The following is a 16,898-nucleotide window of genomic DNA, read 5'->3' on the forward strand; positions in this document are numbered from 1 at the left end:
CCTGCCAAGACAGCGGCTACTCTTCCTGGGGTTTATTATGGATCCCCATTAGTTCCTGCCAAGGCAGCAGCTACTCTTCCTGGGGTTTATTATGGATCCCCATTAGTTCCTGCCAAGGCAGCAGCTACTCTTCCTGGGGTTTATTATGGATCCCCGTTAGTTCCTGCCAAGGCAGCAGCTACTCTTCCTTGGGTTTATTATGGATCCCCGTTAGTTCCTGCCAAGGCAGCAGCTACTCTTCCTGGGGTTTATTATGGATCCCCGTTAGTTCCTGCCAAGGCAGCAGCTACTCTTCCTGGGGTTTATTATGGATCCCCGTTAGTTCCTGCCAAGGCAGCAGCTACTCTTCCTGGGGTTTATTATGGATCCCCATTAGTTCCTGTTGCCAAGGCAGCAGCTACTCTTCCTGGGGTTTATTATGGATCCCCATTAGTTCCTGTTGCCAAGGCAGCAGCTACTCTTCCTGGGGTTTATTATGGATCCCCAATAGTTCCTGCCAAGGCAGCAGCTACTCTTCCTGGGGTTTATTATGGATCCCCATTAGTTCCTGTTGCCAAGGCAGCAGCTACTCTTCCTGGGGTTTATTATGGATCCCCATTAGTTCCTGCCAAGGCAGCAGCTACTCTTCCTGGGGTTTATTATGGATCCCCGTTAGTTCCTGCCAAGGCAGCAGCTACTCTTCCTGGGGTTTATTATGGATCCCCATTAGTTCCTGGGGTTTATTATGGATCCCCATTAGTTCCTGCCAAGGCAGCAGCTACTCTTCCTGGGGTTTATTATGGATCCCCATTAGTTCCTGTCAAGGCAGCTGCTACTCTTCCTGGGGTTTATTATATATCCCCGTTAGTTCCTGCCAAGACAGCGGCTACTCTTCCTGGGGTTTATTATGGATCCCCATTAGTTCCTGCCAAGGCAGCAGCTACTCTTCCTGGGGTTTATTATGGATCCCCATTAGTTCCTGCCAAGGCAGCAGCTACTCTTCCTGGGGTTTATTATGGATCCCCATTAGTTCCTGCCAAGGCAGCAGCTACTCTTCCTGGGGTTTATTATGGATCCCCGTTAGTTCCTGCCAAGGCAGCAGCTACTCTTCCTGGGGTTTATTATGGATCCCCATTAGTTCCTGCCAAGGCAGCAGCTACTCTTCCTGGGGTTTATTATGGATCCCCATTAGTTCCTGCCGCCAAGGCAGCAGCTACTCTTCCTGGGGTTTATTATGGATCCCTATTAGTTCCTACCAAGGCAGCAGCTACTCTTCCTGGGGTTTATTATGGATCCCCATTAGTTCCTGCCAAGGCAGCAGCTACTCTTCCTGGGGTTTATTATGGATCCCCGTTAGTTCCTGCCAAGGCAGCAGCTACTCTTCCTGGGGTTTATTATGGATCCCCATTAGTTCCTGCCAAGGCAGCAGCTACTCTTCCTGGGGTTTATTATGGATCCCCATTAGTTCCTGCCGCCAAGGCAGCAGCTACTCTTCCTGGGGTTTATTATGGATCCCTATTAGTTCCTACCAAGGCAGCAGCTACTCTTCCTGGGGTTTATTATGGATCCCCATTAGTTCCTGCCAAGGCAGCAGCTACTCTTCCTGGGGTTTATTATGGATCCCCATTAGTTCCTGCCAAGGCAGCAGCTACTCTTCCTGGGGTTTATTATGGATCCCCATTAGTTCCTGTTGCCAAGGCAGCAGCTACTCTTCCTGGGGTTTATTATGGATCCCCATTAGTTCCTGCCAAGGCAGCAGCTACTCTTCCTGGGGTTTATTATGGATCCCCATTAGTTCCTGCCAAGGCAGCAGCTACTCTTCCTGGGGTTTATTATGGATCCCCATTAGTTCCTGGTTTAGGTGCTTGGTTTATTAACACCCTTCAGTCCCTCCTTCCTGGTCTGTGATGTCATCCCGTTGTTGTGCTCTGTGATAGGGCCGTCTGTTGTCGCTGCTTGATGACAACACGCTGCACCTGTGGGAGCTGGGCGGAGCTTCCCGGGACAGGGGAGGGGCTAAGAGGGAGGGCGTGGTCTACCTGGAAGAAAAACGCAACTACAGTGTCCTGGGACGACCTGGACTGGAGAGCTGCAGGTACACACACACACCACACACACACACACACACACACACACACACACACACACACACACACACACACACACACACACACCACACACACACCACACACACACCACACACACAGCACGCACGCACAACCCACGCACGCACACACACACACACGCACAACCCACACACACACACACGCACAACCCACACACACACACGCACAACCCACACACACACCACACTAACACACACACACACACACACACACACACACACACACACACACACACACACACTAACACACACACCATACACACACACACACACACACACACACACACACACTAACACACACACCATACACACACACACCACACGCACAACCCTAACACACAACCCACACACACACAACACACACACACACCACACACACACACACACACACAACCCACACAGACACACACCACACACACACAACCCACACACACACCACACACACACACACACACACACACACACACAGTGAGACGCTTGGAACACAGACATACACAGAGACATACATGAATGTGGGTGTTATAATGTGTGTGGTGTGTGTGGGTTGTGTGTGTGTGTTGTGTGTGTGGGTTGTGTGTGTGTGGTGTGTGTCTGTGTGGGTTGTGTGTGTGTGGCGTCTCCAGTGCGAGCCGTGTGACGGTTCTGCTGCTGTTGAGGTCATGTGACCTGCTGTGTGTCGGCACCGAGGGAGGGGCCATACACTTCCTGGATCTGCCACGCCTCTCGTTGAGGGACAACCAATCACTCCTGCTGGACCAGGTGATGCAGAGGTGAGTGACAGCTGCTTCAGCCAATGGGAGGAGGTAGTGTGGGTCTGTTCTAGAATGGCCTCCTGTTGGTCGTTAGGGGGAAGGGCCTCCTGTTGTCGTGGTCGTTAGGGGGAAGGGCCTCCTGTTGGTCGTTAGGGGGAAGGGCCCCCTGTTGGTCGTTAGGGGGAAGGGCCTCCTGTTGGTCGTTAGGGGAAGGGCCTCCTGTTGGTCGTTAGGGGAAGGGCCTCCTGTTGGTCGTTAGGGGAAGGGCCTCCTGTTGGTCGTTAGGGGAAGGGCCTCCTGTTGGTCGTTAGGGGAAGGGCCTCCTGTTGGTCGTTAGGGGGAAGGGCCTCCTGTTGGTCGTTAGGGGAAGGGCCTCCTGTTGGTCGTTAGGGGAAGGGCCTCCTGTTGGTCGTTAGGGGAAGGGCCTCCTGTTGTCGTGGCCGTTAGGGGAAGGGCCTCCTGTTGTCATGGTCGTTAGGGGAAGGGCCTCCTGTTGTCATGGTCGTTAGGGGAAGGGCCTCCTGTTGTCGTGGCCGTTAGGGGAAGGGCCTCCTGTTGGTCGTTAGGGGAAGGGCCTCCTGTTGGTCGTGGTCGTTAGGGGAAGGGCCTCCTGTTGTCGTGGCCGTTAGGGGGAAGGGCCTCCTGTTGGTCGTTAGGGGAAGGGCCTCCTGTTGGTCGTTAGGGGAAGGGCCTCCTGTTGGTCGTTAGGGGAAGGGCCTCCTGTTGTCGTGGCCGTTAGGGGGAAGGGCCTCCTGTTGGTCGTTAGGGGGAAGGGCCTCCTGTTGTCGTGGTCGTTAGGGGGAAGGGCCTCCTGTTGTCGTTAGGGGAAGGGCCTCCTGTTGTCGTGGTCGTTAGGGGGAAGGGCCTCCTGTTGGTCGTTAGGGGAAGGGCCTCCTGTTGTCGTGGCCGTTAGGGGGAAGGGCCTCCTGTTGGCCGTTAGGGGAAGGGCCTCCTGTTGGTCGTTAGGGGAAGGGCCTCCTGTTGGTCGTTAGGGGAAGGGCCTCCTGTTGTCGTGGCTGTTAGGGGAAGGGCCTCCTGTTGTCATGGTCGTTAGGGGAAGGGCCTCCTGTTGTCGTGGTCGTTAGGGGAAGGGCCTCCTGTTGGTCGTTAGGGGGAAGGGCCTCCTGTTGTCGTGGCCGTTAGGGGAAGGGGCCTCCTGTTGGTCGTGGTCGTTAGGGGAAGGGCCTCCTGTTGTCGTGGTCGTTAGGGGGAAGGGCCTCCTGTTGTCGTGGTCGTTAGGGGAAGGGCCTCCTGTTGGTCGTTAGGGGAAGGGCCTCCTGTTGGTCGTTAGGGGGAAGGGCCTCCTGTTGGTCGTTAGGGGAAGGGCCTCCTGTTGGTCGTTAGGGGAAGGGCCTCCTGTTGTCGTGGCCGTTAGGGGAAGGGGCCTCCTGTTGTCGTGGCCGTTAGGGGAAGGGCCTCCTGTTGTCGTGGTCGTTAGGGGAAGGGCCTCCTGTTGGTCGTTAGGGGAAGGGCCTCCTGTTGTCGTGGCTGTTAGGGGAAGGGCCTCCTGTTGTCATGGTCGTTAGGGGAAGGGCCTCCTGTTGGTCGTTAGGGGAAGGGCCTCCTGTTGGTCGTTAGGGGAAGGGCCTCCTGTTGGTCGTTAGGGGAAGGGCCTCCTGTTGTCGTGGTCGTTAGGGGAAGGGCCTCCTGTTGTCGTGGTCGTTAGGGGAAGGGCCTCCTGTTGGTCGTTAGGGGAAGGGCCTCCTGTTGGTCGTTAGGGGAAGGGCCTCCTGTTGGTCGTTAGGGGAAGGGCCTCCTGTTGTCGTGGTCGTTAGGGGGAAGGGCCTCCTGTTGTCGTGGTCGTTAGGGGAAGGGCCTCCTGTTGGTCGTTAGGGGAAGGGCCTCCTGTTGGTCGTTAGGGGGAAGGGCCTCCTGTTGTCGTGGTCGTTAGGGGAAGGGCCTCCTGTTGGTCGTTAGGGGAAGGGCCTCCTGTTGGTCGTTAGGGGAAGGGCCTCCTGTTGGTCGTTAGGGGAAGGGCCTCCTGTTGGTCGTTAGGGGAAGGGCCTCCTGTTGGTCGTTAGGGGAAGGGCCTCCTGTTGGTCGTTAGGGGAAGGGCCTCCTGTTGTCATGGCCGTTAGGGGAAGGGCCTCCTGTTGGCCGTTAGGGGAAGGGCCTCCTGTTGGTCGTTAGGGGGAAGGGCCTCCTGTTGTCGTGGCTGTTAGGGGGAAGGGCCTCCTGTTGTCATGGTCGTTAGGGGGAAGGGCCTCCTGTTGTCGTGGTCGTTAGGGGAAGGGCCTCCTGTTGGTCGTTAGGGGAAGGGCCTCCTGTTGGTCGTTAGGGGAAGGGCCTCCTGTTGGTCGTTAGGGGGAAGGGCCTCCTGTTGTCGTGGCCGTTAGGGGGAAGGGCCTCCTGTTGGCCGTTAGGGGAAGGGCCTCCTGTTGGTCGTTAGGGGAAGGGCCTCCTGTTGTCGTGGCTGTTAGGGGAAGGGCCTCCTGTTGTCATGGTCGTTAGGGGGAAGGGCCTCCTGTTGTCGTGGTCGTTAGGGGGAAGGGCCTCCTGTTGGTCGTTAGGGGGAAGGGCCTCCTGTTGGTCGTTAGGGGAAGGGCCTCCTGTTGTCGTGGTCGTTAGGGGAAGGGCCTCCTGTTGGCCGTTAGGGGAAGGGGCCTCCTGTTGGTCGTTAGGGGAAGGGCCTCCTGTTGTCGTGGCTGTTAGGGGAAGGGCCTCCTGTTGTCATGGTCGTTAGGGGGAAGGGCCTCCTGTTGTCGTGGTCGTTAGGGGGAAGGGCCTCCTGTTGGTCGTTAGGGGGAAGGGCCTCCTGTTGGTCGTTAGGGGGAAGGGCCTCCTGTTGTCGTGGTCGTTAGGGGGAAGGGCCTCCTGTTGTCGTGGTCGTTAGGGGAAGGGCCTCCTGTTGGCCGTTAGGGGAAGGGCCTCCTGTTGGCCGTTAGGGGAAGGGCCTCCTGTTGGTCGTTAGGGGAAGGGCCTCCTGTTGGTCGTTAGGGGAAGGGCCTCCTGTTGTCGTGGTCGTTAGGGGAAGGGCCTCCTGTTGGTCGTTAGGGGAAGGGCCTCCTGTGGCCGTTAGTGGGAAGGGCCTCCTGTTGGTCGTTAGGGGAAGGGCCTCCTGTTGGTTGTTAGGGGAAGGGCCTCCTGTTGGTCGTTAGGGGAAGGGCCTCCTGTTGTCGTGGTCGTTAGGGGAAGGGCCTCCTGTTGTCGTGGTCGTTAGGGGAAGGGCCTCCTGTTGTCGTGGTCGTTAGGGGGAAGGGCCCCTGTTGTCGTTAGGGGAAGGGGCCTCCTGTGGTCGTGGTCGTTAGGGGAAGGGCCTCCTGTTGGTCGTTAGGGGAAGGGCCTCCTGTTGGTCGTTAGGGGAAGGGCCTCCTGTTGTCGTGGCCGTTAGGGGAAGGGCCTCCTGTTGGTCGTTAGGGGGAAGGGCCTCCTGTTGTCGTGGTCGTTAGGGGAAGGGCCTCCTGTTGGTCGTTAGGGGAAGGGCCTCCTGTTGGTCGTTAGGGGGAAGGGCCTCCTGTTGTCGTGGCCGTTAGGGGAAGGGCCTCCTGTTGGTCGTTAGGGGAAGGGCCTCCTGTTGGTCGTTAGGGGAAGGGCCTCCTGTTGTCGTGGCCGTTAGGGGGAAGGGCCTCCTGTTGTGGTCGTTAGGGGAAGGGCCTCCTGTTGGTCGTTAGGGGAAGGGCCTCCTGTTGGTCGTTAGGGGAAGGGCCTCCTGTTGTCGTGGTCGTTAGGGGGAAGGGGCCTCCTGTTGGTCGTTAGGGGAAGGGCCTCCTGTTGGTCGTTAGGGGAAGGGCCTCCTGTTGGCCGTTAGGGGAAGGGCCTCCTGTTGTCGTGGCCGTTAGGGGAAGGGCCTCCTGTTGTCGTGGTCGTTAGGGGGAAGGGCCTCCTGTTGGTCGTTAGGGGAAGGGCCTCCTGTTGTCGTGGCCGTTAGGGGAAGGGCCTCCTGTTGGTCGTTAGGGGAAGGGCCTCCTGTTGGTCGTTAGGGGAAGGGCCTCCTGTTGGTCGTTAGGGGGAAGGGCCTCCTGTTGGTCGTTAGGGGAAGGGCCTCCTGTTGTCGTGGTCGTTAGGGGAAGGGCCTTGACTCAGCGCTACGAGGGCTTAACATCACATCACAGAGCGGTTCAGAGGGGTGAGGGACAGGGAGGACAGGGAGGGGGAGAGGGAGGGTGAGTGACGGGGTGAGAGAGGGGATGGAGGTTCAGAGGGTGAGGGATGGGACAGGGATAGAGGGGTGGAGGGTGAGGGACGGGGTGAGAGAGGGGGTGGAGGTTGAGAGACGGGGAGAGGGAGAGGGGGTGGAGGTTGAGAGGGTGAGAGACGGGGAGATGGAGAGACACAATGAAATGCTTTGTGGGTAATGTTTGTGGTTCGGTGGTTCTGGCGACCAGTCCCTGTGTGGACAGGGGCCCAGTCCCACTCTGGGGGGGTTCTGCCTCATCTGAAACACTACACTTCTCTCCTCAGTCCCTGTGTGGAGAGGGGCCCAGTCCCACTCTGGGGGGTTCTGCCTCATCTGAAACACTACACTTCTCTCCTCAGTCCCTGTGTGGAGAGGGGTCCAGTCCCACTCTGGGGGGTTCTGCCTCATCTGAAACACTACACTTCTCTCCTCAGTCCCTGTGTGGAGAGGGGCCCAGTCCCACTCAGTCTTGGTTCTGCCTCATCTGAAACACTACACTTCTCTCCTCAGTCCCTGTGTGGAGAGGGGTCCAGTCCCACTCTGGAGGGGTTCTGCCTCATCTGAAACACTACACTTCTTTCCTCAGTCCCTGTGTGGAGAGGGGTCCAGTCCCACTCTGGGGGGGTTCTGCCTCATCTGAAACACTACACTTCTCTCCTCAGTCCCTGTGTGGAGAGGGGCCCAGTGCCACTCTGGGAGGGTTCTGCCTCATCTGAAACACTACACTTCTCTCCTCAGTCCCTGTGTGGAGAGGGGCCCAGTCCCACTCTGGGGTGGTTCTGCCTCATCTGAAACACTACACTTCTCTCCTCAGTCCCTGTGTGGAGAGGGGCCCAGTCCCACTCTGGAGGGGTTCTGCCTCATCTGAAACACTACACTTCTCTCCTCAGTCCCTGTGTGGAGAGGGGTCCAGTCCCACTCTGGAGGGGTTCTGCCTCATCTGAAACACTACACTTCTCTCCTCAGTCCCTGTGTGGAGAGGGGTCCAGTCCTACTCTGGGGTGGTTCTGCCTCATCTGAAACACTACACTTCTCTCCTCAGTCCCTGTGTGGAGAGGGGCCCAGTCCCACTCTGGGGGGGGTTCTGCCTCATCTGAAACACTACACTTCTCTCCTCAGTCCCTGTGTGGAGAGGGGCCCAGTCCCACTCTGGGGGGGTTCTGCCTCATCTGAAACACTACACTTCTCTCCTCAGTCCCTGTGTGGAGAGGGGTCCAGTCCCACTCTGGAGGGGTTCTGCCTCATCTGAAACACTACACTTCTCTCCTCAGTCCCTGTGTGGAGAGGGGCCCAGTCCCACTCTGGAGGGGTTCTGCCTCATCTGAAACACTACACTTCTCTCCTCAGTCCCTGTGTGGAGAGGGGTCCAGTCCCACTCTGGGGGGGTTCTGCCTCATCTGAAACACTACACTTCTCTCCTCAGTCCCTGTGTGGACAGGGGCCCAGTCCCACTCTGGGGGGTTCTGCCTCATCTGAAACACTACACTTCTCTCCTCAGTCCCTGTGTGGAGAGGGGCCCAGTCCCACTCTGGGGGGTTCTGCCTCATCTGAAACACTACACTTCTCTCCTCAGTCCCTGTGTGGAGAGGGGCCCAGTCCCACTCTGGGGTGGTTCTGCCTCATCTGAAACACTACACTTCTCCCCTCAGTCCCTGTGTGGAGAGGGGCCCAGTCCCACTCTGGGGGGTTCTGCCTCATCTGAAACACTACACTTCTCTCCTCAGTCCCTGTGTGGAGAGGGGTCCAGTCCCACTCTGGGGGGGGGTTCTGCCTCATCTGAAACACTACACTTCTCCCCTCAGTCCCTGTGTGGAGAGGGGCCCAGTCCCACTCTGGGGGGGTTCTGCCCAAACTGCTGTCACTTTTCATTGGCTGATGTGTGCTGATTGTCTGCGTGATGACTGTTGGTGTTTTTCAGCGTACCTGAGGACTACAGGTGGCTGATGGGTAATGGTGTTTTTCAGTGTACCTGAGGACTACAGGTGGCTGATGGTGTTTTTCAGCGTACCTCAGGACTACAGGTGGCTGATGGGTAATGGTGTTTTTCAGCGTACCTGAGGACTACAGGTGGCTGATGGGTAATGGTGTTTTTCAGCGTGCCTGAGGACTACAGGTGGCTGATGGGTAATGGTGTTTTTCAGCGTACCTCAGGACTACAGGTGGCTGATGGGTAATGGTGTTTTTCAGCGTACCTCAGGACTACAGGTGGCTGATGGGTAATGGTGTTTTTCAACGTACCTGAGGACTACAGGTGGCTGATGGGTAATGGTGTTTTTCAGCGTACCTCAGGACTACAGGTGGCTGATGGGTAATGGTGTTTTTCAGCGTACCTGAGGACTACAGGTGGCTGATGGGTAGTGGTGTTTTTCAGCGTACCTGAGGACTACAGGTGGCTGATGGGTAATGGTGTTTTTCAGCGTACCTGAGGACTACAGGTGGCTGCCCCCGTAATGGTGTTTTTCAGCGTACCTGAGGACTACAGGTGGCTGATGGGTATTGGTGTTTTTCAGCGTACCTGAGGACTACAGGTGGCTGATGGGTAGTGGTGTTTTTCAGCGTACCTGAGGACTACAGGTGGCTGATGGGTAATAGTGTTTTTCAGCGTACCTGAGGACTACAGGTGGCTGATGGGTAGTGGTGTTTTTCAGCGTACCTGAGGACTACAGGTGGCTGATGGGTAATGGTGTTTTTCAGCGTACCTGAGGACTACAGGTGTGGGAAGTCTCTGGGACCAGTGGAGTCGTTACAGGAACACCCCCAGCAGCCAGGGAAGATTCTGATTGGCTACAGCAGAGGCCTGGTCGTCCTATGGGATCTCAGCACCCGCAACGCAGAACACCTGTTCCTGGGAAAACAGGTAAATATAAACTGGACGAAAATACAACTACAGCTCTGTCTGTCTCTCTGTCTAGCCTGTCTGTCTCTCTGTCTAGCCTGTCTGTCTCTCTGTCTAGCCTGTCTGTCTTCCTGTCTAGCCTGTCTGTCTCTCTGTCTAGCCTGTCTGTCTCTCTGTCTAGCCTGTCTGTCTCTCTGTCTAGCCTGTCTTCCTGTCTAGCCTGTCTGTCTTCCTGTCTAGCCTGTCTGTCTTCCTGTCTAGCCTGTCTGTCTCTCTGTCTAGCCTGTCTGTCTTCCTGTCTAGCCTGTCTGTCTCTCTGTCTAGCCTGTCTGTCTCTCTGTCTAGCCTGTCTGTCTCTCTGTCTAGCCTGTCTGTCTCTCTGTCTAGCCTGTCTGTCTCTCTGTCTAGCCTGTCTGTCTCTCTGTCTAGCCTGTCTGTCTTCCTGTCTAGCCTGTCTGTCTTCCTGTCTAGCCTGTCTGTCTCTCTGTCTAGCCTGTCTGTCTTTCTGTCTAGCCTGTCTGTCTTTCTGTCTAGCCTGTCTGTCTTTCTGTCTAGCCTGTCTGTCTTTCTGTCTAGCCTGTCTGTCTCTCTGTCTAGCCTGTCTGTCTCTCTGTCTAGCCTGTCTGTCTTCCTGTCTAGCCTGTCTGTCTCTCTGTCTAGCCTGTCTGTCTCTCTGTCTAGCCTGTCTGTCTCTCTGTCTAGCCTGTCTGTCTTCCTGTCTAGCCTGTCTGTCTTCCTGTCTAGCCTGTCTGTCTTCCTGTCTAGCCTGTCTGTCTCCCTGTCTAGCCTGTCTGTCTCTCTGTCTAGCCTGTCTGTCTCTCTGTCTAGCCTGTCTGTCTCTCTGTCTAGCCTGTCTAGCCTGTCTGTCTAGCCTGTCTGTCTTTCTGTCTAGCCTGTCTGTCTTTCTGTCTAGCCTGTCTGTCTTCCTGTCTAGCCTGTCTGTCTTCCTGTCTAGCCTGTCTGTCTCTCCTTCCATTGTTCATGGAAGTTTGTTTGCTCCTTGTTTTGCCGACAAAAGGCTAAATACTGTGTGTGTGTGTGTGTGTGTGTGTGTGTGTGTGTGTGTGTGTGTGTGTGTGTGTGTGTGTGTGTGTGTGTGTGTGTGTGTGTGTGTGTGTGTGTGTGTGCAGCAGCTGGAGTCTCTGGTATGGGAGCGTTCCGGTCGCTCCTTCGTCAGTTCCCATAGCGACGGGGGGTACAGCGTGTGGGCCGTTGCCGTTGGTAACACCTACACACACCAGCCTGTGTCCTCGTCCATCCCCTACGGTTAGACACACACACACACACACACACACACACACACACACACCACCCCCTGACCCCTACACACACCACCCTCTAACCCCTACACACACCACCCCCTAACCCCTACACACACCACCCCTAACCCCTACACACACCACCCCCTGACCCCTACACACACCACCCCTGACCCCTACACACACCACCCCTGACCCCTACACACACCACCCCTACACACACCACCCCTAACCCCTACACACACCACCCCTAACCCCTACACACACCACCCCCTAACCCCTACACACACCACCCCCTACACACACCACCCCCTACACACACCACCCCTAACCCCTACACACACCACCCCTAACCCCTACACACACCACCCCTACACACACCACCCCCTACACACACCACCCCTACACACACCACACCACCCCCTACACACACCACCCCTACACACACCACCCCCTAACCCCTACACACACCACCCCTACACACACCACCCCCTAACCCCTACACACACCACCCCCTACACACACCACCCCTAACCCCTACACACCACCCCCTAACCCCTACACACACCACCCCTACACACACCACCCCTAACCCCTACACACACCACCCCCTACACACACCACCCCCTAACCCCTACACACACCACCCCCTACACACACCACCCCCTAACCCCTACACACACCACCCCCTACACACACCACCCCTAACCCCTACACACACCACCCCCTACACACACCACCCCCTAACCCCTACACACACCACCCCCTACACACACCACCCCCTAACCCCTACACACACCACCCCTACACACACCACCCCTAACCCCTACACACATCACCCCTACACACACCACCCCCTAACCCCTACACACACCACCCCTAACCCCTACACACACCACCCCCTACACACACCACCCCTACACACACCACCCCCTAACCCCTACACACACCACCCCCTACACACACCACCCCCTACACACCACCCCCTAACCCCTACACCCCCATTTGGTGACCTCATTATCTCCTTCTGTCTCGTTGTGTCTCAGGTCCGTTCCCTTGTAAAGCCATCAACAAGATCTTATGGAGGACGACTCAGTCAGGGTGAGGATCACTACTAATACACTATCACCCTAACCTATCACTATCACTATCTACTATCACTATCACTATCACTACTATCACCCTATCTACTATCACTATCTACTATCACTATCTACTATCACTATCTACTATCACTATCTACTATCACTATCACTATCACTATCTACTATCACTATCTACTATCACTATCTACTATCACTATCTACTATCACTATCTACTATCACTATCTACTATCTACTATCACTATCTACTATCACTATCTACTATCACTATCTACTATCACTCTCTACTATCACTATCTACCATCACACTCTACTATCTACTATCACTATCTACTATCACTATCACTCTCTACTATCACTATCTACTATCACTATCTACTATCACTATCTACTATCTACAATCTACTATCACTATCTACTATCACTATCTACTATCTACTATCACTATCTACTATCACTATCACTATCTACTATCACTATCTACTATCACTATCTACTATCACTATCTACTATCTACTATCACTCTCCACTATCTACTTACACTATGTACTATCACTATCTACTAACACTCTCTACTAACACTATCACTATCTACTATCACTCTCTACTATCACTCTCTACTATCACTCTCTACTATCACTATCTACTATCACTATCTACTATCACTATCTACTATCACTATCACTCTCTACTATCACTCTCTACTAACACTATCTACTAACACTATCTACTATCACTATCTACTAACACTCTCTACTATCACTCTCTACTATCACTATCTACTATCACTATCACTCTCTACTATCACTCTCTACTATCACTCTCTACTATCTACTAACACTATCTACTATCACTATCTACTATCACTATCACTCTCTACTATCACTCTCTACTATCACTCTCTACTATCTACTAACACTATCTACTATCACTATCTACTATCACTCTCTACTATCACTCTCTACTATCACTATCTACTATCACTATCTACTATCTACTATCACTCTCTACTATCACTATCTACTATCTACTATCACTATCTACTATCACTATCTACTCTCTACTATCACTCTCTACTATCACTCTCTACTATCACTCTCTACTATCACTATCTACTATCACTCTCCACTATCTACTATCACTATCTACTATCACTATCTACTAACACTCTCTACTAACACTATCTACTATCACTATCTACTATCACTCTCTACTATCACTCTCTACTATCACTATCTACTATCACTATCTACTATCTACTATCACTCTCTACTATCACTATCTACTATCTACTATCACTATCTACTATCACTATCTACTCTCTACTATCACTCTCTACTATCACTCTCTACTATCACTATCTACTATCACTCTCCACTATCTACTATCACTATCTACTATCACTATCTACTAACACTCTCTACTAACACTATCACTCTCTACTAACACTCTCTACTAACACTCTCTACTATCTACTATCACTATCTACTATCACTATCTACTATCACTCTCTACTATCACTCTCTACTATCACTATCTACTAACACTCTCTACTAACACTCTCTACTATCTACTATCACTATCTACTATCACTATCTACTATCACTATCTACTATCACTATCACTCTCTACTATCACTCTCTACTATCTACTAACACTATCTACTAACACTATCTACTAACACTATCACTATCTACTAACACTATCTACTATCACTATCTACTATCACTCTCTACTATCACTCTCTACTATCACTCTCTACTATCACTATCTACTATCACTATCACTATCACCTCTCTACTATCACTCTCTACTATCACTCTCTACTATCACTCTCTACTATCACTATCACTATCTACTATCACTCTCTACTATCACTCTCTACTATCACTATCTACTCTCTACTATCACTCTCTACTATCACTCTCTACTAACACTCTCTACTAACACTCTCTACTATCTACTATCACTCTCTACTATCTACTATCACTATCTACTATCACTATCACTCTCTACTATCACTATCTACTATCACTATCTACTATCACTCTCTACTATCACTCTCTACTATCACTCTCTACTATCACTCTCACTATCTACTATCACTCTCTACTATCACTATCACTATCTACTATTACTATCACTCTCCACTATCTACTATCACTCTCCACTATCTACTAACACTATCTACTATCACTATCTACTATCACTATCTACTATCTACTATCACTCTCCACTATCTACTTACACTATGTACTATCACTATCTACTAACACTATCACTCTCTACTATCTACTATCTACTAACACTATCTACTAACACTATCTACTATCACTATCTACTATCACTATCACTCTCTACTATCACTCTCTACTATCTACTATCTACTAACACTATCTACTAACACTATCTACTATCACTATCTACTATCACTCTCTACTAACACTCTCTACTATCACTATCTACTATCACTATCACTCTCTACTATCACTCTCTACTATCACTCTCTACTATCACTCTCTACTATCACTCTCTACTATCACTATCACTATCTACTATCACTATCTACTATCTACTATCACTCTCTACTATCACTATCTACTATCACTATCTACTCTCTACTATCACTCTCTACTATCACTCTCTACTATCACTCTCTACTATCACTATCTACTATCACTCTCCACTATCTACTATCACTATCTACTATCACTATCTACTAACACTCTCTACTAACACTATCACTATCTACTATCACTCTCTACTAACACTCTCTACTATCTACTATCACTATCTACTATCACTCTCTACTATCACTCTCTACTATCACTATCACTATCTACTAACACTCTCTACTAACACTCTCTACTATCTACTATCACTATCTACTATCACTATCTACTATCACTATCTACTATCACTATCACTCTCTACTATCACTCTCTACTATCACTCTCTACTATCACTATCTACTATCACTATCTACTATCACTATCTACTAACACTATCACTATCTACTATCACTATCTACTAACACTATCACTATCTACTATCACTATCTACTAACACTCTCTACTAACACTATCACTATCTACTATCACTCTCTACTAACACTCTCTACTATCTACTATCACTATCTACTATCACTCTCTACTATCACTCTCTACTATCACTATCACTATCTACTAACACTCTCTACTAACACTCTCTACTATCTACTATCACTATCTACTATCACTATCTACTATCACTATCTACTATCACTATCTACTATCACTATCACTCTCTACTATCACTCTCTACTATCACTATCTACTATCACTATCTACTAACACTATCACTATCTACTATCACTATCTACTAACACTATCACTATCTACTATCACTCTCTACTATCACTCTCTACTATCACTCTCTACTATCACTCTCTACTATCACTATCTACTATCACTATCTACTATCACTATCTACTATCACTATCACTATCTACTATCACTCTCTACTATCACTCTCTACTATCACTCTCTACTAACACTCTCTACTAACACTCTCTACTATCTACTATCACTCTCTACTATCTACTATCACTATCTACTATCACTATCACTCTCTACTATCACTATCTACTATCACTCTCTACTATCACTCTCTACTATCACTCTCTACTATCACTCTCACTATCTACTATCACTCTCTACTATCACTCTCTACTATCACTATCACTATCTACTATTACTATCACTCTCCACTATCTACTATCACTCTCCACTATCTACTAACACTATCTACTATCACTATCTACTATCACTATCTACTATCTACTATCACTCTCCACTATCTACTTACACTATGTACAATCACTATCTACTAACACTATCACTCTCTACTATCACTCTCTACTATCTACTATCTACTAACACTATCTACTAACACTATCTACTATCACTATCTACTATCACTATCTACTATCACTATCACTCTCTACTATCACTCTCTACTATCTACTATCTACTAACACTATCTACTAACACTATCTACTATCACTATCTACTATCACTCTCTACTAACACTCTCTACTATCACTATCTACTATCACTATCACTCTCTACTATCACTCTCTACTATCACTCTCTACTATCTACTAACACTATCTACTATCACTCTCTACTATCACTCTCTACTATCACTCTCTACTATCACTCTCTACTATCACTCTCACTATCTACTATCACTCTCTACTATCACTATCTACTATCACTATCTACTCTCTACTATCACTCTCTACTATCACTCTCTACTATCACTCTCTACTATCACTCTCTACTATCACTATCTACTAACACTATCACTATCTACTATCACTCTCTACTAACACTCTCTACTATCTACTATCACTATCTACTATCACTCTCTACTATCACTCTCTACTATCACTATCACTATCTACTAACACTCTCTACTAACACTCTCTACTATCTACTATCACTATCTACTATCACTATCTACTATCACTATCACTCTCTACTATCACTCTCTACTATCACTCTCTACTATCACTCTCTACTATCACTATCTACTATCACTATCTACTATCACTATCTACTAACACTATCACTATCTACTATCACTATCTACTAACACTATCACTATCTACTATCACTATCTACTAACACTCTCTACTAACACTATCACTATCTACTATCACTCTCTACTAACACTCTCTACT

General features: G+C 50.5%; 1 pseudogene; it reads left to right on the forward strand.

Moving 5' to 3' along the window:
• LOC123732762 (lethal(2) giant larvae protein homolog 1-like) overlaps nt 1–16,898 on the forward strand; it is an 81,717-nt pseudogene that overhangs the window by 28,765 nt on the left and 36,054 nt on the right.

The sequence above is a fragment of the Salmo salar genome, unplaced genomic scaffold (assembly GCF_905237065.1).
Source record: "Salmo salar unplaced genomic scaffold, Ssal_v3.1, whole genome shotgun sequence".
Classification (NCBI taxonomy): domain Eukaryota; kingdom Metazoa; phylum Chordata; class Actinopteri; order Salmoniformes; family Salmonidae; genus Salmo; species Salmo salar.